Source organism: Equus przewalskii, chromosome 2 (genome assembly GCF_037783145.1).
Source record: "Equus przewalskii isolate Varuska chromosome 2, EquPr2, whole genome shotgun sequence".
In the NCBI taxonomy this organism is placed as follows: Eukaryota; Metazoa; Chordata; class Mammalia; order Perissodactyla; family Equidae; genus Equus; species Equus przewalskii.
Genome location: NC_091832.1, coordinates 33,588,276 through 33,615,514, shown reverse-complemented (window position 1 = coordinate 33,615,514; position 27,239 = coordinate 33,588,276). Strand labels below are relative to the sequence as shown.

At 45.7% G+C, this 27,239-nt stretch overlaps 1 long non-coding RNA gene across 1 annotated transcript; it reads right to left on the bottom strand.

Annotated features, from left to right (window-relative positions):
* Positions 1-11,736: 11,736 nt before the first annotated feature.
* LOC139080340 (uncharacterized) lies at positions 11,737-20,586 on the bottom strand. The gene is made up of 3 exons (XR_011534782.1): positions 20,470-20,586; positions 19,908-19,991; positions 11,737-13,251 (listed from the first exon to the last, which is right to left on the bottom strand). It is a non-coding gene; the product is annotated as an uncharacterized lncRNA (long non-coding RNA).
* Positions 20,587-27,239: the final 6,653 nt, after the last annotated feature.

The window sequence follows — 27,239 nt, the reverse complement described above, 5'->3', positions numbered from 1 at the left end:
ATCGCTGGGCTTCTCCGCTTCCAAGGGGCCGGGTTTCCAGAGTCGAGTAGGGGGCGTGGCTTGGGGAAGCTGCGCGATCGCTCCTCGCTCCATCACTTTTTCCCCAGTGGCCATAAGTAACTCTCCCTCGTCGCCCTCATCTCGGTTCCTCTGGTTTCCTGAGGGTTTTGCGTTATGTGATGGGTTCTTCCATGTCTCCTCCATCAGATTGGAAGGAGAGAAGAGAATGAATGTGTAGTGAGCATGTATTTATGAGTATCACCCCATTTAAGCTTCTGGCAAACCCTGAGACTTGGATTTTATTTTTCCACTTTACAGATGAGAAAACTGAGGCCAAAGAGGCTAGTCACACAGCTAATGAGTGCTAGAGAAGAATTTACTGGACTCCAGAGTCCTTACCTCCAAGAAGGCAGGTTATATCACCCAAGTAGCCCCTTAATCTGCCATCCCCACATATAACAACATAGTGTTTATTAACTATAGCGACAGTTATTCAGTGATTACTATGTGTTAGATACTTTGACAAAAAGTTTTACAAGTATCATCCCATTTAGTCCTCACAACACGACTATAGAGCAGATTTCAGAGACTGTTTTCTGACTCTGTAGTGATCTCCTTCCTAAAATAATCAAGAGATACTCAAAATTTTATCCAAAACATCAACCTGCAAAGCATGTGTTCATCTAGTGTCTCCTACTTGTTATGCTTTAAATTGAAAATACAGGAATGTATCCATTGGCCACTACATCCATTGGCCAAACTAGGTGGCCTGGTTTCAGTTCCCAGGCGTGCAACCACACCACCTGTCTGTCAGTAGCCATGCTGTGGTGGTGGCTCACACAGAAGAACTAGAAGGACCTACCACTAGAATATACAACTAGGTACTGGGGCTTTGGGGAGGAAAAAAAGAGTGAGAGGAAGATGGGTAACAGATGTTAGCTCAGGGCGAATCCTTCCCAGCAAAAATGAAGCAAAATTGTAACCTGCTCCACAAAAGTAAACTCTCTTTATTAGAGCAGCTTTCCGTGACATTTTTCTCCCCCATTCCTTAATTATGCTTGGAGTGAAACAAGAATACTCTCTGTGAACGCAGGGTTAGAATCTTCAGATTGTTAACACCCCCAGATAACTTCAATGATTGTCAAACCAAGGGGTGATCATGAATTTGTTACACACACACACACTTGAAATGAGATCTAACTTTAATTTTTTTAATGGAACTTGTCAAAGTTTGATAACACAGAGTATTAGCAAAGGTGTGGGGACAGAGGTTCCTATAGTACGTTACTTGGGGGTGTAAAATTGGACATTCTTCATGGGGAACAATTAGGCAAAGCTGATCAAGATTAAAAGTGCCCACACTCATTGACCTAGCCATTCCACTTCTAGAAATTCTTCCTACGTAAATACTCATACACATGAATGTGACAGATATACAAGATTATTCCTTGCAGCATTGTTTTTAATAACAAAAGAATGAAAACAACCTAAATGTTATCAATAATCAATTGGTCAAACTTTAAAAATATGTGTATGTGAGCATAACAAAGTGAAAGGGCAAGCTGCAGAACTGAGTACGACCCCATTTATTTTTTTAAAAAGGAGAAGAATATATATGTCTGTATACTTCCAGAAAGATTCATAAAAAGCTGCTGATGTTGGTTGTTTCCAAAGAAGGGAAGTGGGCAGCTAGAGAACAGAATGACTTTTCACTCTTTTGTGTTTTTTGAGTGTGAATGTATGGCATATTTTGAATTAATAAAACTTGAATTAAAAAAAGAGGAAGAAGAACATGGCAGGCACTCCACAACCAAGGATTACAAGGGCCTCCTGCATCCAGGGCTCTGGCCAGGCACTAGGAGCTGCAACTGTCCACAGCCAGGCTCTGCCCTCTGGCTGTTTAGGGTCTTGTGGAGAAGCAGACACAGGCAGTTACCTATTATCCCAGGGCCAATGAACTTAGGGCAACAAAGTGCCTCCCAGCATGCAGCAGAGGGGTGCAGCTTACACTCCTCGTTAGGTAAGGAATTTGAGTTCTGTAAACTGGATGGAGGGTAGAGTGGCAGGATGGGAGTGGGACAGACTTTCCGTGCAGAAGGAACAAGATGAGCCAAATTGCAAAGCTACCGAGGGTTGGCTGGTAGAGCCTGAGCGCAGGATGCGCAACAGAGAGCAGGGAGCAAGTCATTGAAAAGGAAGCTTGGAATCAGATCCTGTAGGTCCTTAAATGCCAAACCCAAAATTGAAACTTCATCATTTCGGGCATGAGATCTGGCGAAGCTGTTTGAGAACTGGCAGAGCATGAGCTAACCTGGTTTTTTATCATCAAAATTCTTGTATCCTTAGATCACAGCAGGAGAAAGAACAAAAAGGGGGCCATTAAATGGAAAACCAGTGGGGTGTCTCCACTGCTGAGGGTCCTTATTTATGGGTTCTGACTATGTGGGGCCCTCTGGTTTTATTCTCCAACCCCTTTTATGGGTTCCTTGGGAGCTCATTAAAAGACTAACACACTTAAATGAAACAGTTTGGTTTAAATAACCCTGCCTTTTTTTTTTTTTTTTTTTTTTTTTTCTTTTTGGCCAAGGCTGAAATCCTTCCTTCGCCACGCTGAGCACAGTTCTCCCGGGACAGTTTGAAATTTACATCATCTGGACCTTGTCAGGAAGGATGAGAGACGGCCGATTTCAGCTGCAGCCAGATGTCTGGAGGAGACCGTTCCAGCTCAGATCAGCTGTCCTCACTGAACCACAAGTTAAAGATGAGCCTCTGACTCTGAGAAAGTGAGGTAAGTTCCTGAGGCACCAGGCAGAGAATCCAGGGGGAGCAAACCTGGGAGAGGTGGGGTCACTAAGGACAACATCACCCCTGGAAGCACTGAGTTCCAGACTTATGCCGTTGGTTTCAATTAACAACAAAAACCAGCTAAACGGAGCAGGAAAGTACCTGGTGCTAGGCACCTGGGATGAGTTAATCACTACAACTGGGCACCAGCCTTGACTGTGAGCTTCCCAACAGCCCTGGCAAAAAGGAAATGTGTTAGGTTACAATCCAACAGAGAAGGTGGGGCAAGCACCTGAAATGTTACGGTTCAAGGCAGTTTGTGAAAGGTCTGATGAAGAGGAAGGGACCACGTTGTCTAGAGGTCAGCGAGTTGATCCACTGTCCATCCCTGAGGATGCTGCTATCAGAAGTTCATAGAAGGATTTTGGCTTCGAGGAGTTCCCAAAAGAGGTTGCACCAGGGGGAGGGGTCACACCCAGTGGGTTCACTTTCTCTCTCAGTCTCCTTTGGACTGGTAGGACCTACTTACCATCGACTGGCCAAAGGTTCCAGCAGCAGACAAGGATGGGAGATCTCGTGGGAAACAAAATGGTCTGTGAGGATGGCATGGTGGGTCTTGGCCTCATCAGCACCGCAGACTACAGGAGGAGGCCAGCCTCTGAGTGGGACTGACCACTCTGTCACTTGAAACTCCCCAAGACAGTGCGTTATGGACCAGGCACTATAATTTCCTGTTTTTAACAGCTTTGTGACATACAATACACTGCACATATTTAAAGTGTACAATTTGATAAGTTTTGATAGATGTATACACCCATGAAGCCATTGCCACAATCAAGATAGTGAACCGAGCCATCACCCCAAAAAGTTTCCTAGTAACCCTTTGTAATCCCTTTCTCCTGCCCTCTCATCCCTTGGCCACTGATCTGCTTTCTGTCACTGTAAATTAGTTTGCATTTTCTAAAAGTTTATATAGAGGCCAGCCCCGTGGCCGAGTGGTTAAGTTTGTGCACTCCACTTCAGCGGCCCAGGGTTTCACCGGTTCGAATCCTGGGTGCAGACATGGCACCGCTCACCAGGCCATGCTGAGGCGGCGTCCCACATGCCACAACTAGAAGGATCCACAACTAAAATATACAACTATGTACCCGGAGGGGGTTGGGGAAAAAAAGGAAAAATTTTTTTAAAAAATCAAAAAATAAATAAAGTTTAAAAATAAATAAATAAAAGTTTATATAAATGGAATCATAGAGCATATAATCTCCTTTCTCTGCTTCTTTCACTCAGAATAATTATTTTGAGATTCATCCATGTTGTCACATGTATCAATAATAGTTCATTCCTTTTTTATTGCTGAATAGTATTCTATTGTATGAATACACCACGATTTGTTTATTCATTGGCCTGTTGATGTACATCTGGATTGTTTCCAGTTTTTAACTATTACAAATAAAGCAGCTTTGAACATGCGTATTCAAGTCTTTGTATGGTCTATGCTTTCATTTCTCTTGCGTAAATTCCCAGGAAGGGAATGGCTGCGTCATATGGCGGGAGTATGGTTAACTTATTAAGAAGCTGCCAAACAGTTCCCCCAAATGGTTGTACCGTATTTACATTCCCACCAGCAGCGTATGAGGGTTCCAGATCCTCCTCACCCACACCAACATTTGGTATGATCAAATGACCTTTTGATTTTAAACATTTAATGGGTGTGTAATGGCATCTCATTGTGATTTTAATTTGCATTTCTCTAATGACTAATGATGTCAAACATCCTTTATGTGCTTATTTGCCACCCACATATCTTTGTGAGTGAAGTATCTGCTCAAATATTTCTCCCACTTTTTATTGGACTTTTCTGTTTTCTAATTATTGAGAGTTCTTTATATTTTGGATACAAGTCCTTTATCAAATGTGTGATTTGCAAATATTTTCTTCAGTATCGTGGCTTGACTTCTCTCAAATTTTCTTTTGAAGAGCAGAAGTTCTTAATTTTTATGAAGTCCAGTTTATCCATTTTTTTCTTTCATGGATCATGCCTTTGGTGTTGCATCTAAGAAATCTTTGTCTTACCTAAAGTCACAAAGATTTTCTCCTTAGTTTTCTCCTCAAAGTTTGATGGTTTTACATTTAGGTCTATGATCCCTTCTGAGTTCATTTTTGTGTCTGATGTGCCAGGCACTCTGCTGTCCACACTCCACCTCATGCCATCCTCATATCTCCCCACAAGACAGTTAGGTACCATTTTAATCCCCATTTTACAGATGAGGAAACTGAGGCTCTCATGAGGTGAAGCTGCAGGGTTTAGCCAACTTCATCTGTCTCCAGAGCTGTGCTTAAGCGCTGAACTATACCAACTTTCATTTAGTCCATATTCTCGGCCCTAAATCAGCTTCGTAATTGACTGGGGTCATCCTTTACCCTGAACCACGCACCCTACTCCTATTCAAAAATTTAGTCAATGACAGCCCATTTGGGCAACTTATCTGGAAGCCAGGATTACTGGGTTCTAATCCTGACTCATGTCAGTTTACCACTGGGGAAAAAATGGAAATTATTTGTAAAATAATCTCTGAGGACCCTTCAATCTGGGAATTCTATGGTCTCTGGAATTTTCCCTGGGAACAGGTGTGGTCAGTGCTGCAGTGGATACTTTTAGCCACAAGAGGGCACCAGGAGCACAGGATGCAGAAGGCAAAGGAGGAAGGGACAAGGGCCTGGGGCCGAGGGGACGGAGAGGCAGCCATGGCGTGGGCCTGGAGATTTAAGGGCAGTGCTGGGCTAACTGTGGCCCGCGCTGGGCTGTATCCAGGAGCCCAGTTAAGCCTCAGCCTTGCTATTTGTCAGCTGGCCTTGTGAATGTCACCTGTAACTACCTTTACCTCCAGCCTCACCTGGGAAGTCCAGGAACTCCTGCAGGAAACCCTGTCTACAGACACAGGGTGAATTAGGGCGGCTTGGGAGTCAGGTGTCCTGAGTCCTAGATCGGTTCTGCCATTTACTAGCCGTGTGATCTCTGGCAAGTCCCATCACCTTCTTGAGTCTCAGTTTCTCATCTGCAAAATGGGAAAACAGAAGTAGGTGACTCCCCAGGTGTCTTCCAGCTGGGATTCTATCGGAAATTGGAGAAAGAAACATTCTCCTCCCGGGGTACTGGGCAAACCATTTCACTATTGTGCACCTCTGTTTCCTCAGCTGGAAAAAGGGGGCGATAGGCCTGCTTTCTGCACAGGACACCATCGGCCCAGGAAGATGACGGATATGCGGGAAACTGCCCTAGGCACGTTAGGAATTCTTCCTTTAATTAGTATTTGTGTTCTTGGCTTGCAAAATACAGGCCAGGAAGTTGACGAATTTGACCAACTCTTGTTTTTTAACCGATTGAATCTGTTCAGTGTCATTTGGTAGGTTAATAGTTTCTGAAAAAAATATTTACTATAGTCACAAGATAGACAAATTAAAAGTTTAATGATAAAATGAAATTGTGGCTGAATGATAAATGAGTAATACACAGACATGCATAATATAGAAGTTCAGAGGAGAGGAACATTACCGCAGGCTTCTCTGGTTAGGGACTAACAACAGTAATGTCATTTACTGAACACCTGCCACGTGGCAGGCACTGGGCTAAGCATTTTACCTACAGAATCATAAATCTGTGATCCGAAGGGACTTTGGGGGTCATCCTACCACACTTGTAATTCTATATTTGTGTGGATAAGTATTCACTTACGGTCCATCTCCCCTGCTTAACTCTAAGCTGAATGAGCCCAGGAGCTTTATCTGTCTTGTGAACTGCTGCCTTCTCAGTGTTTAGCCCAGTAAATGGTATATAGTAGGTACTCAATAAATGTGTGTTGAATGAATGAACAAACCCAGTCCAAACTCACTCCCAATAGGAGGAGCCCTTCTACATTGACTCGGGGTGGGGGGGTGTCATCCAGCCCTCACTGGAGCAGTTCCCTTGATGGAGAACTCACTACCTCATAAGGAGCCGGCCGTCTGCACCTCTGGCATGTCACCTCCTGGGCCCTGGTTCTGCCGTCCTGAGCCTTTGTCAATCATGAGGAAAAGGTGAATATAGAGCCTTCTGCACACCTCAGCAGCTTCCTTCGAGTTTTGCCACCCCTGAGCCCACCGAACTCTGACGGAAGGACGTGGAGAAACAGTGTGGTGGCCAGAAGGGTGCCAAGTCAAAGGAAGAGCTTTTCCTAAGATGCGAGGAAGTTGTCTGTATGTGAGGCAGATGGACTGGGACCTGGAGAAAAACAGACTGTAGATACTGGAGGGGAAGTGATCAAAGTAGGACCCACTGTGGGACCATGTGCTGCAGGGGGCGGACCTTGTCCTAAGCCCAGCCAATCATGCTGCTCCCGTTCCCCTTGCCAGGGATTGGCTTAGGAATGAGCACGTGACCCAGTTTTAGCCAATGAGCTGGGAGGGAAGGTCTGCTGAGGGCCTTCTGGAAGTCTCCTCTTAAGAAGCACAGACTGAAAGGGATGGTCCCAGTTCTGCTTCTGACCCACGTATCTGGATGTGATGCAACTGTTGAAGCCATCTTGCTGCCACCAAGACCAATATATGGAGAAGGGCAAAGCTAAGAGAATCATAGAGAAGTGGAGCTAAAGCTTTGATCAAACTGTGCCTGAAGGTGCTCCACCCCTGAACTTCTTGTCAATGAGATAATTTATTGTATAGTCCCAGTGAATTTGCCATTGGTAAGCCCCACCACCAAGAGCATCCTAACATCACACAGATGAAAAAAAACATAACTGCATTAATGAGGGCTCTTTCAGTGACAAGTGCAGAAGCCCAACTCTAACACACTTAAGCAAAAAATGGAATGTGTTAGTTCAAATAACTGAAAAGTTCAAGGTTGGCTGGGTCCAAGGACTCAAATCATGTCATCAGGATCATCTTTCGCTCTCTCACTCCTCTGTTAGTTCCATTCTTAGGCAGTCATTCCCCAGGTCATAAAATGGCCACTGGGAGCCCAAGACCCATGTCCTCATAGCTTTGCAACTCCAATGAAAGAGGACTTTTCTTTCCCAATAGTTTCAACAAAAGTCCTGGGGTTTGAGCCTCATCAGCTGCCTTGGGTCACATATCCATCACTGAAGCCAGGGGAGGGAAAACAATGACTAGCCTGAAAGAGTGACATACCCACTATTAGATGTGCATGAGGTGAGGGATGGTCAGAGATTAGAGTGCAGTTCAGTTCAATCCAACAAATATTTATCAAATGTCTTCTAGGCAACAAGCACAGCTCTAAGCTCTGTTACGTGAAGAAGGGGGAATGAATTCTCAGTGTCCATTCCACCAGCCACAAGACAAGTCAGAGTGATGGGAACACTGAGAAGGTTACAAATGTCATCTGACCCAGTTATAACCAACACAACCATGTTCCCCAATTAATAGCTTGTGTTACAGCCAAGCCAGTTGTTGACAGTTGTGAAATGGGCTACGGTTTACTTTCTTAGCCTAGAAACCCACTGGCTTTGATCCAGTTGTCTGTGTCCTTCAGGATATGCTCATTAACGTTTAGATGTATTTGGCCAATTTGATCAAATAATACAATGTTTTTAACTTGCAATCACAAAATACAAGTACAGTTTTTATTAGCCAAGAATTCATTCAGTTACAAGTCATTGAAACTCAACTTGAAGACCAGACTAAGATTAACTAGAGATAAACTAACTCGAAGACTGGCCAAGACTAAGATGAGGCCAGTGAGGAGTCTAGGGTACAAATTTCAGGAGACACTCACTCTCAGGTTCATGTAAGCAAGTCTGCCTTGCTCTAGTCCCAGCCCTGACCCAACTCAAACGAGCTTAGGCCGAAAAGGAAAAATTATTAAGAAACAATATTCTAACTAGGAAGGGCACAGTGGTAAAGCTGGCCTCTAAGACACGTGGATCCAGGGCTCAAATGCACCAGCATTTATTCATTCTCTTCTTCTTCCTCCTTCCTCCTCTCATCTGCTTTTCTCTGCCTGGTTGCTCCAGTCTCTCCTACCACATTAGTCTTTCTCCTTATAATTAGATCACAGCTGCAAACAGCACCAGGTTAAGCTCTTCATCTTGCAAGAACTGGGCAGGAGAAAACCAGGAGAGTTTCCTGATAGTTCCATTCAGGAAAAATCTCAGGGAAGACCTCACATTGGTTGTCCTGGGTCACGTTTCCATGCCACTGTGGCCAAGGGGTGGGATAATATGGCTGCCCAATCTGGGCCATGTACTCACCCCTGTGGTCTGGCAGCTGGAGGCTGAGACCAGGAGAGGGCAGGGTCTGATGGGCAGACAAAGACAACTCTTAGTATTTTAAGTCTGAAATACTCTAGCTCTTGTTTTTCTATTAAAACAATTATTTTTAAATAACACAGTTTGATAATCTGAGGTTTCTAAACAATGCACCAAATTGAGTTACAGAAGAATAAATTCTACCCTGAGGCAGGAAGAGTTAGAGGGGAAAGAGGCTGAAAAGATAAATTAGAGCCAGGCTATTTAATAATTATTTGAATAAATTTGTATCAAAAGCCTACGAAGTGCAGGAACTGTGGAGTGCTGGGCTCTGTTCAGGAAGCAGCAGGAGTTTTTAAGCAGAGGCGTGTGAGAGTAAGAGAAACTGCTCTGAAAAGCCACCAAATCGTGTGGCCGTCGCCTCTCAGGCCTGGAGAAGAGCTAGCAAGACCCACGTACTGGAGAGGGCTGCAGCCTGCAGCCTAGGCCTGGAGCCAGTGGCCAGCACTCACGGAGCACACCCTCCATGCCCCGCCCACTACGGCCACATGTGGGGCATGGTCCCCAGAATCTCGAGGACCCCTCAGAGTCATCCCTGACACACCCTCAGCCCCACATGAGCCTCTGCTCCTTTCCAAGCAGACCCATTCAATGCCCACCATCCAGAATCCGCCACCTTCCAGTTCTGTGGCCACAGGTCAGTGACTTAAGACCCTTGGGCCCTCATTTCCCCATCTGCTCAATGTTTACCATGTACAAATAGCTCCCAAGAACACATACACCGAGAAAACTTTGTGTCGAAATACAGCTAATATTTATTGAGTGCTTATTCTATGCCAAATCCTTTGCATGTATTATCTAATCAAATCCTTGTGATAACCTGTGGCAGAGACAGCTAACTGTGCCCCGATGTTTGTTCCATTCATCCTTTCCTGCTAATAAAACCTCTAATTTTTAGCTGGGCATATAAAAACTACATTTCCCAGCCCTCCTTGCAGAGCTCTCCTTATAATCATGTCCATATTCTAGACAAAGGGGAGGAAAGGGAAGTGCCACATTAAACTTCTAGGGATTATTCTTAAAGGGAAAGAGGAACATCCTCCTGTACTCTCTTCTTTCTTCTTTTTGGCTGGAATGTAACCAAGATAGCTGGAGCTCCAGTCACCATCTTGGATCATGAGGTAGAAGCCAGTTGAGGATGGCAGAGCAACAAGATACACAGGGCCTGGGGCCCCAGTGCCTATGAAGCCACCCTGGACGTCCTACACACACACAAAAAAAAAAAAAAGAGAAGAGAACTTTCATCTTTTTTAAGCCACAGTTATTTTGGCTTTTTTCTTACTCCCAACTGAACGTAATCTCAGCAGCAATCCTAACTGCCCTGTGCTCGCTGTTCCTACCCACTTCCCTGCTTTATTTCTCTCCAGAGCGCTCATTACCCACTAATGTACTATACTGGAATACTTTGCATGTTCGTCATTAGTCTGCCGTGGAATGTAAGCTCACAAGGGCAGAAGTTTTGTCCACTTCCACACCCCAGCTCTTCAGTAGTGCCTGACACACAGTAATGTTACTGATCCAGGTTCCTTTCTGCCCGTCGCCTGGAAAGCCGAACACTGAGATGACAAGACTGCAGCAAAGAGAGGGTTTTAACCACAAGGCAGCCAATCAAGGAAGCAGGAGAAGAAGTCTCAGATCCGCCTCCTGGAGAATGGTGGCTCCGGGATATTTATGGGAGAGGGGCCAGTGTGGAGATAGGCGACTGGAGGTGAGGCGAGGTGAGGTAACGGATGACCTGCGCAAGTGTGGTCAGACTCCATGGCTCTTCACAGGACCCATGTTCACAAAATGGCAGTGATAGCATGATCTGAGGGTGGAGTTTTTAGCCTCTTGACGTCAAAAGGTCATTTATCCGGCATCTGTGTTGGTGGTCTCAATCAGCATGAAATGGACAAGGGAGTCCTACTTCCTGAAAAACAGCTCAAATACCCATTACCATGGTGACCCAGGCACCAGGGAGATGTTATCTGTAGGAACCTAGTAGGAGTCCGAGAGCATATTGCCTCCACAGCACAGTTAACAATGGATGGGGGGACAACTAAAAGCTGTAGTAATTGCAAAGTTTAATAATTGCAAAAAAACTTTAGTTACTAGCTACCTAATCATCAACGTTTAACTGTTTACCGGTTTCAGTAAATGCTCAATAAATATTTGTTGAATGGATGAATTGAAGGACAACCAGCCCAAACGGTATGTAATATTATGATTTTACAGATGAGGATGCTGAGGCTCAGAGAGGGCCACACAGCTGGGAAGTGATGGAGCCTGGATTGAAGTGAACCCAAGCAGTCTGGTTCCATAACCCCCATGCTCTTAAACACTAACTAAGCTGCCACTCAGTGCAGAGAAGCCCCTTGAAATCCTTCTTGCTCGAGCCATACCCTGTCCCCAACGGGACAGGCTGCACTTCCCAGGGAGGAAATGTGAGCAGGAAGCCAAGGCCGAGAGGTTTCTCTGAGGTCCCAGGCTTAGCTACTAATGAATATTGGGAATGAAAAAAGGGAAATCTCGTGTTTCCTTGATTCTAAGACACACCATCAATTTAATTGAGAATAAAAAGAAACACTTCATTGAACACATATATTGATCATAACGTTACCGGCACATTGGGTTCTTCTTGTCCCCCAGGATAGAAATCAAGAGAGACAACAAATGGGAGGAGAAAGTAAAAGTTTATTGGCTCGTGCACAGGAGAGGCACAAGGGAGCCGGTGTGGAAAGGAAAGGGACAGGTGACCAGCTCGTTCGGGAGCGGGATTGTGAGGCTTTTCTTAGGCAAAGGCTGGGGAGGAGGGCCTTGCCAAGGCGTGTAGAGGTGGGGTTGTGCTGAGCCTGCGCTGTCACGTAGCATGGGGCTACGTGTATCATTGGCGTGCCAGCTCTCCACCCCAGGTGTGATCTTTAGTATGGTAATGGGGCTAGAGTCACCTTCAGTGGACTCCTGGGTGCTAGGGCGAATGCGTGAGCCCAGGAGCGTCCAGAGGCTGTGGCATGTGGATCTTGGTGGCTTCTTTCTGATTCTCCTAGCTTGCTGATTGGTTAGGGGCCTTATCTTGTAAGGCCAGGGGCCTTGCCTATGGCCCTGTCTCGTTAGGCTGGTTCCTGTCTCAGTAAGACACATCCTGATTTCAGAGACAATATAATGGGGAAAATGTGCATCTTCACTTGAGGCAATGGAGTAATCAAAAATGCCTTTGAGAAACTCGTTAGAGACCTTTTCTGAACTCTTCCTTGAATGAATATAGTTTGGCCAATCTTTTCTGTAAAAGAACCTAAAACAAGGCTGGGCCCTCTGATTTCCACCCCCCACCTACATCTCTGCCAATTAATCTCTCCCTTCCTTCCCGGGCCTTGTGCAGGCCTCTTTCTTTCAAGCTGCAGGGTAATTTGTGTTTACTTATCTCCTCTGTAAGATCCTGGGCTGGAGAGCGAGGATCGTGTTCTGAATTGTGTCCTATTTGCCTCTGAGGCCCCAGCACAGGGCCTGGCACACAGTAGGTTCTTAGTGGATGTTTACCAAGGGCATTCATGAATGAATCAATGAGCAAACACATGGAAGAATGGGTGAATGGTGATGCCTACACCTGTCAGATCCTCAGCCCACTGGAGCGCGCGTGCGCGTGTGTGTGTTCCCACGTATGTTCCTGGTAGAACCCAAGCAAGTCCCGAAGGATCTGAGCAGCATCAAAGAAGGGAGGGGCAGAAGATAGATCTCCATCCAAGCATTGGGGGGAAGGCACTGGTTACGTGACCTTGTAGAAAAGAGCAGCTTTCATGTTGGGGGAGGGGTCCAGCCTCTGACCCTGTGACTGCCAAGAACCCCAATGTCTCATCAATTCTGGCAGGACCCCTGGTGCTGCGAAGCTCACCGTCCCCCTCCTCCACTCACAGGCAGGAAGAAGGCAAGACATTTTCTCCCCAAAATATGCAGAATGGCGGTTGCCATGAGCACTGAGATCCGCATGTTACTTGACATCGTTTTTTCAGAAGTTCGGTTGCCATGGGAACAAAATACCATTTGCAAGACTGAAGATGAATCTCTGGCTCAAATCTGAGGGAGACAAGCCTCTTTCTAGACATCTCCCGGAGTGACGGGGTGGGACCGAGCCTTCCATCTCGGAGGAACTCGATAAACATCAAAGAATTAAATCGAATTGCACTGAAGCGACCTAAAAAAAAAAAACGGTTAGTGAAGGGGGTTGCAGCTCCCATCAGCCTGCGGGGGGTGGGGGGCTGCCCAATGCCCTCCCCAAAGCCACCCCAGGCACTGCAGACACTGCCTGCCACAGACGTGACAGGTGCTTTCAAACAGCAGTTGCTGTTGCTGATGGCACAAATCTCAAGGACAGGCAAACACAGCCATAGCCAAAACAACAGATGTTCATGCCAAAAAAATTTATTGAGCATCTACTATTAACCATGGGTAGTCACTGGGCACTGGGGATGCAGACAAAAATCCTCCTTGAGGAGTCTAAATCCTGCCCTCAAGAAGACAGACGATAAAGAAAGAAGTAAAATATGGTTTATCGGAAGGCGTGGTAGGTGAATAATGCTCTCCCCCCGCCAAACATGCCCACGTCCTAATCCTCGTGCATTATGTGACTACATCACCTTACGTGGCAAAAGGGGTTTTGCCAATGTGATTAAGTTAAGGATCTTGAGATGAGGGTGTTATCCTGGATTATCCAGGTGGGCCCAAGGTAATCACAAGGGTCTTTATAAGAGGGAGGGAGGAGATCAGAGAGAGAAGATGCTAGCTGCTGGCTTTAAAGATGGAGGAAGGGGCCATGAGCCTAGGATTTAGGCAGACCCTAGAAGGTGGAAAAGGCCAGGAAACAGATTATCCCCTGGAGCCTGAAAAGGAACGCAGCCCTGTGGACCTATTTCAGACTTCTGACCTCCAGAATTGCAAGATACTAAATCTGTGTTGTTTTAAGCCACTGTTTGTGGTCATTTGTTACAGTGACAATAGGAAACTAATACAGATGGTGACAAGTGACAATGGAGAAAAATACAGCAGAGAATGAGGGCAGAGAGCCCTGGTACAAGGGTGGGGAGGTCACAGGTTAAATGGGGTGGTCAGCGAGCTGCTCTTAGAAGGTGGCATCTGAGCAGAGACATGAAGGAAGGGGCGAGGGGCTCTGTGGGTGTCTGAAGAACATTCCTGGCCAAAGCGCCAGCCAGTGTGAAGACTCTTGGGTGGGAGAGGGCCTGAGCTGTTAGAGGAACAGCAAGGAAGCCAGGGTGGAGTGATCGCATCGAGGGGGAAAACAATACAGGACGAGGTCAGCCAGGCCAAGGGAGCGCTCATCTGAGACCTAGTAGGCCACGGGGAATGTTATGGACTGGATGTTTGTCACCCAAAATTCCTGTATTCAAACTTAATCCCCAAGGTGACGGTATTAGGAGGTGGGGCCTTTGGGAGGTGATTAGGTCATGAGGGTGGGACCCTTGTGAATGGGATTCGTGCTCTTATAAAACAGACCCAGAGAGCTCCCTGACCCCTCCCACCACATGAGGACACAGTGAGAAGATGAACCAGGAAGCAGCCCCTCAGCAGACGCTGAATCTGCCCGTGCCTTGATCTTGGACTTCCCAGCCTCCAGACTGTGAGAAATAAATTTCTGTTATTTATAAGCCACCTCATGTATGGTATTTTATTACAGCAGCCCAGACAGACTGTGACACGAGCCACCAAAGGGTTTAGAGTAGAAGAGGAACACGGTTGGATTTCTCTTCTAAAAGGATCCCTGCGTCGCGAACAGACTGCGCGGGGCCAGGGCAGAGGAGGAGAGCCGTGAGGAGGCTGCTGCGCCACTCCAGGAGAGGGATGAACGTGGCTGGACCCGGCGGGGAGCAGGGGGCGTGAGAAGGGGTCAGATCCTGTATATACTTGAAGGTAGAGCTGCTATGAATTGGTTCAGATTGGTTAAGGATATGAGGGGGAAAAGAGGAGTCATGATTGATGCTAAAATTGGCCTGAGTAACTGGGAGGCTGGCACGGCCATCATTGGTTTCGGTCATTTTAATTTTGAGAAGTCTATTTGACCTCCTAGTGGACGGTAGGAAAGAGCTGGAGTTCAGAGGAGAGGTGCAGGCTACAGATAGAATTTGGAGCTCGTTAGCTTATAAGATGGTATTTCAAGGTAAGAGCCTGGATGAGATCACCAAGAGAGCGTGGGCACTCCGACATCGCAAGGTCAAGGAGGAAAGAAGAACTCAGCAAAGGAGCTTGAAATGGAGTGGCCATTGAGAGAGGAGGACCAAGTGAGGACATGAAGGCAGCGTGTTTAGGAGGAAGGGGTGGTCAGCTGTAACAAATGCTACTGAGAGCTTAGTAAGGTGAGCACCGAGAATCCACCACCGGATTTAGCAGCTTGGAAGTCATCAGTGACCTTGAGAAGCGCAGTGGAAGCCAAGGCCGGATGTAAGCAGATCCAAGAGAGTGAGAGAGAAGGAACGGGACCCAAGAAGCAGAAAGCACTTTTTCAAGTTTTGCTATAAAGAAAAGCAGAGAAACAGGCATTGGCTGGAGAGAGGATGTCAGATCAAGAGAGAGTTGTTTTTTTTTTTAAGATTGGCACCTGAGCTAACATCTGTTGGCAATCTTCCTTTTTTTTCCCCTTCTTCCCAAAGCCCCCAGTACATAGTTACTGTACATAGTTGTATATTCCACTTGTAGGTCCTCCTGGTTGTGCTATGTGGGATGCCACCTCAGCATGGCTTGATGAGCGGTGCTGGCTCTGCACCCAGGATCCAAGCCGGCGAAACCCTGGGCCACCAAAGCAGAGAGCGAACTCAACCACTCAGCTATGGGGCTGGCCCCCAAGAGAGGGTTTTATTTTGTTTTTGTATGATGGAAGAAACATAGCATGTTTGTATGCTGATGGAAAAATGATCCAAAAGAGGGGAGCGGGGGAAATTGATAACATGGAAGAAAGTGCAGGGACCTCTGGAGTGACAACCGTGAGGATGGGAGCAGGATGGGCTCCAGGCTTCAGCGGAGAGCTGGTTTTAGGCGGCTGATCCACAGCAGCGAGCGGGAGGCAGTGAATGAGCACAGATGCAGGTGGGCGGGCGGATGCGGTCTCAGAGTCTGAGGAAGTCCTCTTCTTATTGCTCCAATTTTCTCGAGGAAGTAGGAAGCAAGAGCCTCAGCTGAGAACTAAGGACAAGGAAGGAGGTGTGGGGATTTGTGAGAGAGGAGGAGGTGTGAAATCATCAGAGGGAGAGTGAATGGACTCCTAGGGAAACAGGAGAATTGCCTGGCAGTCTAAGGGCTTGCTTGTGACCATGGTTGTGAACGTAGAGCGAGCTGTGGTTTCTGTTTTTCTCCAGCCAGGCTTAGCTGGATGGGTAGACAGCTGGATAAATGAGATTTGGGGTTTTGCTCAGGTTAGTAAATAACCTGGAGGAAGGAGAGAGCACTAGAGGGGCTTGTGGGAGGCAAAATAATGCCCTCCTCAGGATGTCCACATCCGAATCTCTGAATATCTTAGATTACACGGCAAACAGGAATTAGAATTAAGGTTGCTTATCAGCTGACCACGAAATGGGGAGATTAGCCTGTACCATCCAGATAGGCCCAATATAATCCCAAGGGTCCTTATAAGCGCAAGAGGAAGGCAGAAACGAGAGAACCAGAGAAAGGGCAGCCTGAGAAAGACTCAGCCCAACGTTGCTGACTTGAAGATGGAGGAAAGGCAATGAGCCAAAGAACACGGGTGGCCTCCAGGAGCTGGAGAAGACAAAGAAACAGACTCTTCCCGACAGCCTCCAGAAGGAATGCCAACCCGCCGACAGCTGGATGTGAGCCCAAAGAGACCCATTTCAGACTTCTGACCTCTAGAACTACAGGAGAATAAATCTGTGCTGTTTTAAGCCATTCCGTCTGTAGCCATTCATCATAGCGGCCACAGGAAACTAACACAGGGATGTGCAAGGAAGTCGCAAGATTTAAGCTGAGTGAGGAGGGAAATGAGCTATGAGGAGGATGAAAAGGTAGTAAGACCCATGAGTTGGAGCACCAGGTGGGGCCAAAGAATTGTTGGAGATGGAACACTAGAAGGCAGATTCTCACACTGTGGGATGCTTTAAATTGTCCCTATGAAGGGGTTGCAGCTATTGATAATGGCAAGGTCAAGGTGACAGTGGGAATGAGTGCTGAGACGGGGTGGAAGACAGGATCCTCAGAAGGAAGTAGGAGGCCAGAATGGTGAAGGATCATTTTTGCAGATATTGAAATCACCAAGAATTAAGCAGGAGGGTACAGGCGAGAACAGCGAGCGAGGAGTTAAGATCTTTAGGAAAGAAGGCGTCCAGGGCTGGGAGAGGAGCAGTGGGTGGCGTGGTCCCGTAACGTGGGAGATCTCAGGGAGGGAAAAGGGATTTTGATTTGTGAGCAAGAATAGGGAGCAACAAGGACATCAGCCCCACTGCAGGTCCAGCCGTTTGAGGGGTATGGGACAGGAACCAGCCATCCAGCGAGAGGGCTGCTGGAACACAGTGCTTGGGAGTGCCGTCATTTCACTTCTATTGATCTTCTTAACCAGCCTCCAAAATGCCTCCCGATGACCCAGTCTCCCAGCACTCACACCCGGCTGTAGGCCCCTCCCACCCTGGGTCAGCGCCGCCTGGCCTTGTGTGACCAACAGAATATAGCAGAGAAACACTCTGTGACTTCTGAGACTAATCAGAAAAGGCCCCGCAGCTTCCATTTTGGCCTCTTGGCTCGTTCCCTCTGGGAGAAATTGGCCACCAGGCCATGAGGACACTCAAGCAGTCCCATGAGGAGAAACTGAGGCCCCAGCCAACAGCCAGCACCATCTCGCCAGGCACGTGGGTGAGCCATGTCCAAGTGGACCCTCCAGCCCCAGTCGACCCTTCAGATGACCGTAGGCCCAGCCGACCCCTGACTGAAACCTCATGAGAGACCCCGAGAACTACCCAACTGAGCTGCTCCCAAAGTTCTGACCCACAGAAACCATGAGAGATAATGAAACGATTTTGTTGTTTCTAAACTGCCAAGTATCGGGATGATCTGGTACACAGGTATAACTAATACAGTCGTTCCTTTTTTTAAAAAAATGGTCTCTCCCCTGGCTTCACCTCTAGGTTTCAGATGAAATGACTTCCCCAGGCAGGTTGCCCTTGATCCCCTTGACTAAATTAGGGGCCCCTTTCACAACACTCTGTTCTTCTTGCCACAAAAGTCAATAGTTATTTGCATAACAGTTTGTTTAATGTATATTCCCTGACACATACCACTCTCCCCAAAAAGACTGTGAGCTCCAGAGGAGAGAAACCACACATGCCTTGCTCTGCTGCGTACCCTGCACCTGCCGCATAACAAGTGCTCAGAAATCATTCGCTGAACGGCTGATTGAGTGAATGAAGAGCGACCACACGTGGCTAGATTAGGGGGTCGAGCGGAGGGACTCGTGTTGAGATCAGTTTCAGTACAAAACGGAGCCAACCTCGAAATCCCCTCCTCTGGCCCTGTTTGTGAGCCCGCCTGCTCTGGCTCAGGGCCTGGTGGGCTGCAGGTGGCTCCTCTCGTCTGCATTCCTGGGATCCAGCTGCATCCAAATACTGGCCTTTCTCTAGACTGTTCTGTTTGTTATGCAAACACGATTTTGCTTTGAACTAGACTATAATTTGATGGATGCACCAAGAGCTTATCTCACGAATACAGGTGCACTGAAAGGAACGTTTTCATCCATCACCTTTGCTCATCTCCTACATTCATTACCACTCAATACTTGGGCATCTGATTGTAGACTAATGCTATTCTGAAGGCTTCTTTATGCTTGAAATCCTTCAGAATGAATAGTAATTTTTGTCACGTTCCTCTTTTTCTTTAATTTTTAGTCACAAATACACAAGCACAATTTTTCCAAAGGTGAAGAGCATGCCAAATAGATTTTAGTTATTGCTCTCCCAGTTATTAGCTGTGTGACCCTAGGGAAGTTATTTAACCTCTCTGAACCTCATCTCAGTTCCCTCATCTGTAAATGGGAATTAATAGTCCCTACCTTGCAAAGGTAATTGTGCGGATTGGTTATGATAAAGAAAAAGGTTTTGCATGATGCCTGACATATAGTAAGCTTTAAGCAAATATTGGTTTGCTGTTTTTAGAAATGAATAGAGTCAAATGAATTAGAAATGAACACAGCTTCAAACAAATATGCAGCAGATTTTGGGTGTTCATGAGCATTCTAGAGCAAACATAGACTCTTCTTTAAAAAAATATGCACACACAAATGTATACCAATCTGCCCCCAAAACGCATACACACACACGTGCACACACACATACACACGTACCTATAACTGAGACACATCCACATGGTAAGTCATAGCTCATTTCTTTTTTTTTTTATTCTTCTCCCTAAAGCCCCCCAGTACATAGTTGTAGATTCTAGTTGTGAATGTCTCTGGTTGTGCTGTCATAGCTCATTTCTATGCATCACTTATATAATCACTTACAACCAACTGGATATTAAGAAAATTATACTTAAAGGGCATTGAAAACCTTGCCAAAACCTCTCTAAATGAAACAGTCCCCAGCCTTCAAGAGAAACATTATCTACCTTTCTCAGAGATGAAAAGCAAGCAGTCCAAGGTCACAAAATGAGTCACTGTCAGAAGCGAGACTTTTTTTTTTTTAATAAAAGTGGATGTGCTGTCCTTTAAGAATAATATACCGACCCGCCATCAATTAGGGATTTGCTCTAAGCTGTTTTTCTTAAAGAGGAGAGGATGAAAACTGAGTCAGATGGCAGAGCCCATCTCATTCAGGTGTTCTGTAAATATCTCTTGCGTACCTCTATGTTCCAGATGCTGTCCAGGGCACCGTGGAGTTAGCAGTGTAAAAGATTGATGCATCTCCTGCCCTTGGTGCTTGAAGTCTTAGAAGTAGAGAGAGACAGGCATTAAATAAATGAGCACACAAGTAACGAATTGATGAAAATTCTGATCAATGTTTTGAAGGGTCCTTTGAAGGACAGAAACAAGGAAGTGGGGCCAGGTCAGGGAACTACCTCCCCAGAGCAGAGACATTTAAGCACCGATTTGAAAGATGAACAGCCTAGAAGAGGAGGAGGTGGGGCAAGGAAGGGTAGGGCTAAGAAGGAACAGCACGTGGAAAGGACCTGAGGCAAGAAGGTACTCAGTAGTTAAGGGATTGGAAGGAGGCTGGCATAGCATGGCTGAGGCAAAGAGACATATGCAGAGAGGGTCTCAGAGGGAAGTTGGGGTGGGGGTGCAATCATACAGAGCTTTTGGGGCCAGTGTGACAGATTAGGGATGGTCTTAGTTGTTTTTTGCTAAAAAACAAATTCTCCCAAAGCCTAGTGACTTATAACAACAGTGAACATTTATTCTCACAGTTTCTGTGGGTCAGGAATTCGGCAGCAGCTTAGCTACACGATTCTGGCTCAAGGTCTCTCCTAAGGTTGCTCTCAAGGCCGCAGTCTCAATGTAAGCTGGGGCCGTAGTCATCTGAAGGCTTGACCGGGCCTGGCAGGTCCACTTGCAACGTGGCTCCCTCACATGGATGGTGAATTGGTGCTGGCTGTTGGCAGGAGGCCTCAGATCCTTGCCACGTGGACTTCCCCATAGGGCTGACTGTGTGTCCTCATGACATGATATATGGTTTCCACCACAGCAAGTGATCCAAGAGAACAAGGCAGAAGCCACAACGTCCTTCATGTCCTATCCTCAGACGTCACACAGTGTTGTTTCCACAATGTCTTCTTCATTACATAGGTCAGCGCTCCACAGTGTAGGAGGGCACTACACACAGGCATGACACCAGGAGGTGACGATCACGGGGAGCCATCTTGGAGGCTGGACCGCAGGAAGGTCTTACAGATCTCGACGTGTCCCCACGGTGTCTAGTTTTGACTCAGCACCCACTTAATAAAATGATTCCTAAGATGGGAGAATATCCAAACCAGAAGGCACCGTGGCAATTAGTCCAACTTCCTCATTTGGCAGAAAAAATTACCAAATGGATGCATGTAAATATGGATTAAGTAATCAATTATTATGCTTTGAGGGATTTTTATGTTCCCAGGAACAAATGATAATGAGAACAAGTGAATATGATACAAGAATCTTGAGCACAATTATGAGTCATCAGAAAACTACTGAGGAGAGACTTCCGTTAGACATGGAAAATTGAGATAAACTCCCCGTTCCTTCCCTAAGCCTCACCAAAATGACAAGAAAGGAATAAAAGTGGCATAAACTGACAAGGAAAAAGAGAGAGGCGATGACAGCAGCTGAGAGGTGTTAACAATATTTTGAAGGATAGAAGGCACATGGACAAGAGTAATAAACTCAGGAGAGTGGAAAAGGCGGAAACCCAACAAGAATCCAGCCACATGGTGCCAAGGAGCCTGAACACCCAGGAAGTCCAAGCACCAGACATCTCTGGCATTAAGGGTGCAGGCCACCCATGAACCCCGAGGATCCAGTGAAAGCCTGCCGCGAGAGCCCCAGGCACCCTCTCCTCTCCTGAGCAGCATGGAGATTCCCTTCCACCCCTGCACCAGAAGACTGGAGCTTTACTCTCTGGAGGGACTGAGACAAAGCGCCTCTGGACTGAGGACCCCAGGCACAGCCGAGGGTGAGGAAGGCCCCACGCTGAACACAGATTGCTGGGCAGCCTGCATACCGGTCAGTGAGACAGGAGACAGGAGGCCCCCGCCTCCACTCCAGCCCCGGGATGCTGTCAGACTGATGTGTACACCCCCTCCCCTACGGGCAGAAGGCTGTAGGAGTTCTCTCTGGTGACACTGGCCAGCCCAAAAGAAAAGGCCGACAGACATCTGAGAATTGTTAAAGAAAAACCAGAGCTGGGCAGGAAAGTGGGAAGAGCAGATTTTAACGAGGAATGATTGCAGTGGAGAAAAGAGACCTCAGTACAGAACGGGGCTCAGTTCTGAATCCAGTAGGGACAAGTGGGGATTTATAGCCAAGGAGCAGGGTGGGCATCAGTGAGTGGGAAATTACTAAGGGGAAGCATCAGGAAGGAGAGGGGATTCTGGCTAAACTGACCTGACAGGGTTCTTGCTGAAGGCAGGTCACTCGGATGTAATGAGACATCAGCGGGGGGTGGGGGGTGAGGCGTTTGATCAGACATCGAGGGTTAGGGGTTTGGTCTAAACTGACTTGACAAAACTCTTGCTAAAACTGGGCGATGCAGCACTGGCAAGGATAAAGCCTAGTTGAGAAAAGGGTTCAGGGGACCCTGACTAAAGTTTGATCAAAGAGAGGGTCTGTGTCAGGGTTTCCTTACAAAATGGTTTGTCTTGAGATAATGAGGCCCATACATGACTCGTCCTGTTCATCCCCCTCCACTCCCCGTACACAGAGCTTCCAGCCTGCTTTGGGGCCTCTCAGATAGAACTAGACAACAACAATCACCAGATGTGAGAGGAAAGCTGTAAACACGAGAGTCATGGATTTACATTTTTTTAAGTTAATTATAAGAAAAAAAATAAAAAACAGGAAAAAGGAACTCAAGAAGCAGAGCAATGCATGAAACTGAAGAAGGCTTTTAAAACTACTATAATTAGAAAATCCTAAAGATTCTACACAAAAAAACTTTTAGAATAAACAAATTCAGCAAAGTTACAGCATGCAGAACCAACACGTAAAAATCGATTGCATTTCTATACACTAACGATGAACAATCTGAAAAGGAAATTAAGAAAGCAATTCCATTTACAATAGCATCAAAAAGAATAAAATTCACCAAGAAGGTGAAAGACTTGTGCACTGAAAACTACAAAATGTTGCTGAAAGAAATTAAAGAAGACACAAATAAACGGCAAGACATCTGTGTTCATGGATTCGAAGAGTTAATATTGTTAAGATATTAATACCATCCAAAGCAATCTACAGATTCAATGCAATCCCTATCAAAATCCCAATGGCATTTTTTGCAGAAATAGAAAAATTCATCCTAAAATTCACATTAAATCTCAAGGGACCCAGAATATCCGAAACAATCTTGAAAAAGAAGAACAAAGTTGGAGGTCTCACACCTCCTGCTCTCAAAACTTATTACAAAGTTACAGTAATCAAAACAGTATGGTATTGGCATAAATACAGACATATAAACCAATGGAATGGAAATCCCAGAGATAATTGCTTGCATATATGGTTAAATGATTTTCAATAAGGGTGTCAACACCATTCAATGGGGAAAGACAGTCTTTTCAACAAATGGCATTGGGAAAACTGGATATCCACATGCAAAAGAATGAAATTGGAGCCTTACACTACGCCATACACCAAAATTAACTCAAAAATGGATCAAAGACCTAAAACTATAAAGTCTTAGAAGAAAGCATAGGAGAAAAGCTTCATGATGTTGGATTTGGCAATGATTGGATGTGACACCAAAAACACAGGCAACAAAAGTAAAAATAGACAAACTGGGCTACATAAAAATTAAAAACATCCGTGAATCGAAGGACATAATCAACAGAATAAAAAGACAACCTAAGGAACAGGACAAAATATTTGCAAATCATACATCTGATAAGGGATTAATATCCAGAATATACAAAGAACTCCTACAACTCAACAACAACAAAATAACCCAACTTAAAAATGAGCAAAAGACCTGAATAGACATTTCTCCAAAGAAGATATACAAATGCCAACAAGTATATGAAAAAATACTCGCCATCACTAATTAGGGAAATGCAAATCGAAACCACAATGAGATATCACCTCACGCCCATTAAGATGGCTACTACTGAAAAAAAAAAAATCAGAAAATAACAAGTGTTGGTAAAGGATTTAGAGAAATTGGGACCCTTGTGCAATGTCAAATGGTGCAGCAGCTATGGAAACAGGATAGTGGTTCCTCAAAAAGTAATAATGGAATTACCATATGATTCAGTAACTCCACTTCTGGTTATATATCCAAAAGAACTGGAAGCAGGGTCTAGAAGAGATATACTCCCATGTTCGTAGCAGCATTATTCACCATAGTCGAAAGCTGGAAGCAAGCCAAGTATCCATCAGTGGATGAATAGATAAACAAAAGGTAGTATATCCATACAACGGAATATTATTCAGCCTTGAAAAAGAAAGAAATTCTGACATATGACAACACGAATGAACCTTGAGGACATTATGCTAAGTGAAACCAGCCAGTCACAAGAGGACAAATACTGTATGATTACACTCACATGAGGTATCTAGAGTAGTCATAACCATAGAGACAGAAAGTAGAATGGGGGTTGCCAGTGGCTGGGAGAGGGGGAATGGGGAGGTGGTGTTTAATGGGTATAGAGTTTCAGTTTTGCAAGACGAAAAAGTTCTAGAGACAGATGGTGGTGACCGGTACCCAACAACGTGAATATACTTAATGATACTGAACTGCACCCTTAAAAATAGTTAAGATGGTAAATTTTATGTGTATTTTACCACAATTAAAAATAAAAAAATTTTTAAAGCAACTACAATTAACAATCTTAGAGATATAGGAGATGATATTATGCCCATGAACAAGAATAGGATGTTATAAAAAAGAACAAAAAATTATCTTAGAAGTGAAAAATTATGAGAAGAGACTAAAAAAAAAAATCTAATAGAAAAGTTGGAAGATAAAGTTGAAGTAATGTCCCAGAAAATAGAGCAAACATTTTTAAAAATGGAAAATTGGAAAGAACATTTTGAAAAACTAGAAGATCGATCCAAGAGGTCCAATATCCAACTAAAAATAGATCTGGAAGGAAAAGTCAAAAACAGAAAAGAGAATGGAGAAAATGAGCACAAAGAAATTTCCCCTAAATTGATTTCCAGATTAAAAGAGATCGATCTCTAGATTAAAAGGCCCACCAAGTGCCCATAGTAAATGCACATCCTTGTGAAACTTTAGACCTCTGGAAAATCTTCAAAACTGCCAGAGAAAAATTAGGTCACACACACAGGATCAGGTATCAGAATGTCATTTGACTTTTCGACAGCGACAATGGATCATGTCCTGAAAATTCCGAGGGGAACTTATTTCCACCGTAGTATTCTACGCCCAGCAGAGCTATCAATCAAAGCTACTGGAATATGTGATCTGCCACAACAAGGAAAGAAACCAAGGGGAAAATAAAAGGCAAGAGATTCAGGAAACAGGATCCCACAAGAGACAAGAGGCGCAAGAAATTCTCAGATGGTAGTAGGGCTCTAAGGGTCTGTAGGGCACCCAGTGCAGACTGGAGCCCAGGGAGGCTGCCTCCAGGAGGGGGTCTCTAAGAATGCAGAGACCTGAAAGACCACCTGGTGTGTTCAACCAGGTGGCATAGTTGTGGGGTAAATTAATGATAGATGCGTAAGGGAGTTTTGTGGGTTTTTAAATGAGGCAATTGCATGCTTCTGGAAAAGCAACACAGTTGTCCAAGAAGGGAAACGGAATCAAAGCCCACCTCAAGGCCCAGCTTTGAATCACATTTGCATAATCATAAGAATTAAACACGGCATACCGACATAACAATGACAACAAAATGTTCTAACTAAACTGGGAGACAGGGAGGAAGGAAAATGTGTGTGGTGGGGGTAGATAGAGCGGCACCGAACCTTCATCTTCCACAGCAGGGTGGCCATAGATAATGTTTGAAAAACCAGAAAATCTGAATTAGAAGTGTTACTTAAAAATAGAGGCACATGACAGAAGTGCCACCTAAAATGTGCAAAACAGTGGTCGTCTTTGGAAGTGAGAACTGAGACTTAGGGAAGCGTGGAGCAGGGGACTGACATTTTTTAAATATAAGCCAGCTATTTGACTGTTTAAACTAATACAAGTATAAATATGGTAGATAAAAATTAAATTGAAAAGAGAAAAAAATCCAACTGCTTGCCAGTCTATGGAGCAGCGATGACTGACGCAAAGCCCGGAGTGAAGGGAAGGAAGGGTGAAGGGGGAAGACAGCCTTGAACTCTGCCTGGATTAATAGGACAGGGCTGGCTTGCATCTGAACAGAAAGGACGGTGGAAGCTCTGAGGGCAGCTGAGCCCTCTAAAGGAACAAGTTTGGGGAAAGAAGAGCAGAAGGCCGGAGACCAAGCCTGGGGGCGTAGGGAGGAGCCTGCCGGGAGGAGCGGTCCTGGGGGTGGGAGGGAGGACAGGAATCCCAGGCAAGGAGGCCAAGGTGAATGGTTAACAAGGTAACAAAGGCGTTAACAGTGTCAAATGCTGCTTTGAAGTCTAGGGGACTTCAGATAAAAACAGACTATTGCACAGGATCTCACACAGTCCTGGGTGAGCCCCTAGAGGGGATTTTCCCAAAGCACTGAGGACAGAACAGAACCAGGAGCAGGTGAGCAAGCCTAGGGAGAAACACACACCTCCCCACGGCTCCTGGATCTCTTCTTGTTCTCCGGGAAGCAGGAGGCTTAGTTACCAGATGAAATGCATGCAATGCTTGGGACATACTTATACTACAAATTGTTGTTTATCTGCAACTCAAATTTAACTGGGCGTCCTGTGTCTTTACATGTTAACTCCAGCAACCTCAGGAGGCCGCACCTTGGACAAAAGCATGGAGGTATCTGAGCCTTGCAAATGGCGACTCTGCTGCTGGCCACTCCCACCAGGCTCCAGCCATCTGGGAGGAGGGGAACCTCAGGGCGGCAAGCTCCAAAGGGGGGACCTCAGAGACCCAAGGCAGGAGACGGTAGGAGTTTTCGATGAGCTGCCCCTCAGGTCAAAACCACCTGCAGTCCCTTCTATAAAGGGAGTTGGTTGAGTGAACATCTCCTTCGGCCCCAGGGGCAAGTCTGGTGCCATGAAAATGATCATTGTGCTTCTCAGAGCCTGTTCTCTCGTGGGGAAATGAAGCCACATCCTTGGGGCGGGAACAGTGGCAGACCTCCATGTCCTTCTATGATTTTCTACCACACGCACATATTGCTTTTATAATCAGCAAAAGGCAATGAAGACATTTCCATATTGAAAATAAAATACAATGAAGCCGCAGTGAACAAGATAATCTGCGAGGCCCCCTCCAAAGCTAAGATTCTGCAATTCTAGGTAATTTCCTGTCCTTCACTGGCATGTCATTTTAGGAGCATTCCGTGATGCAGCCTTGTTGTGGGTTTTTTTTCACTTTGATTTCCCCGAGGATTCTGAGCCCAGCCACT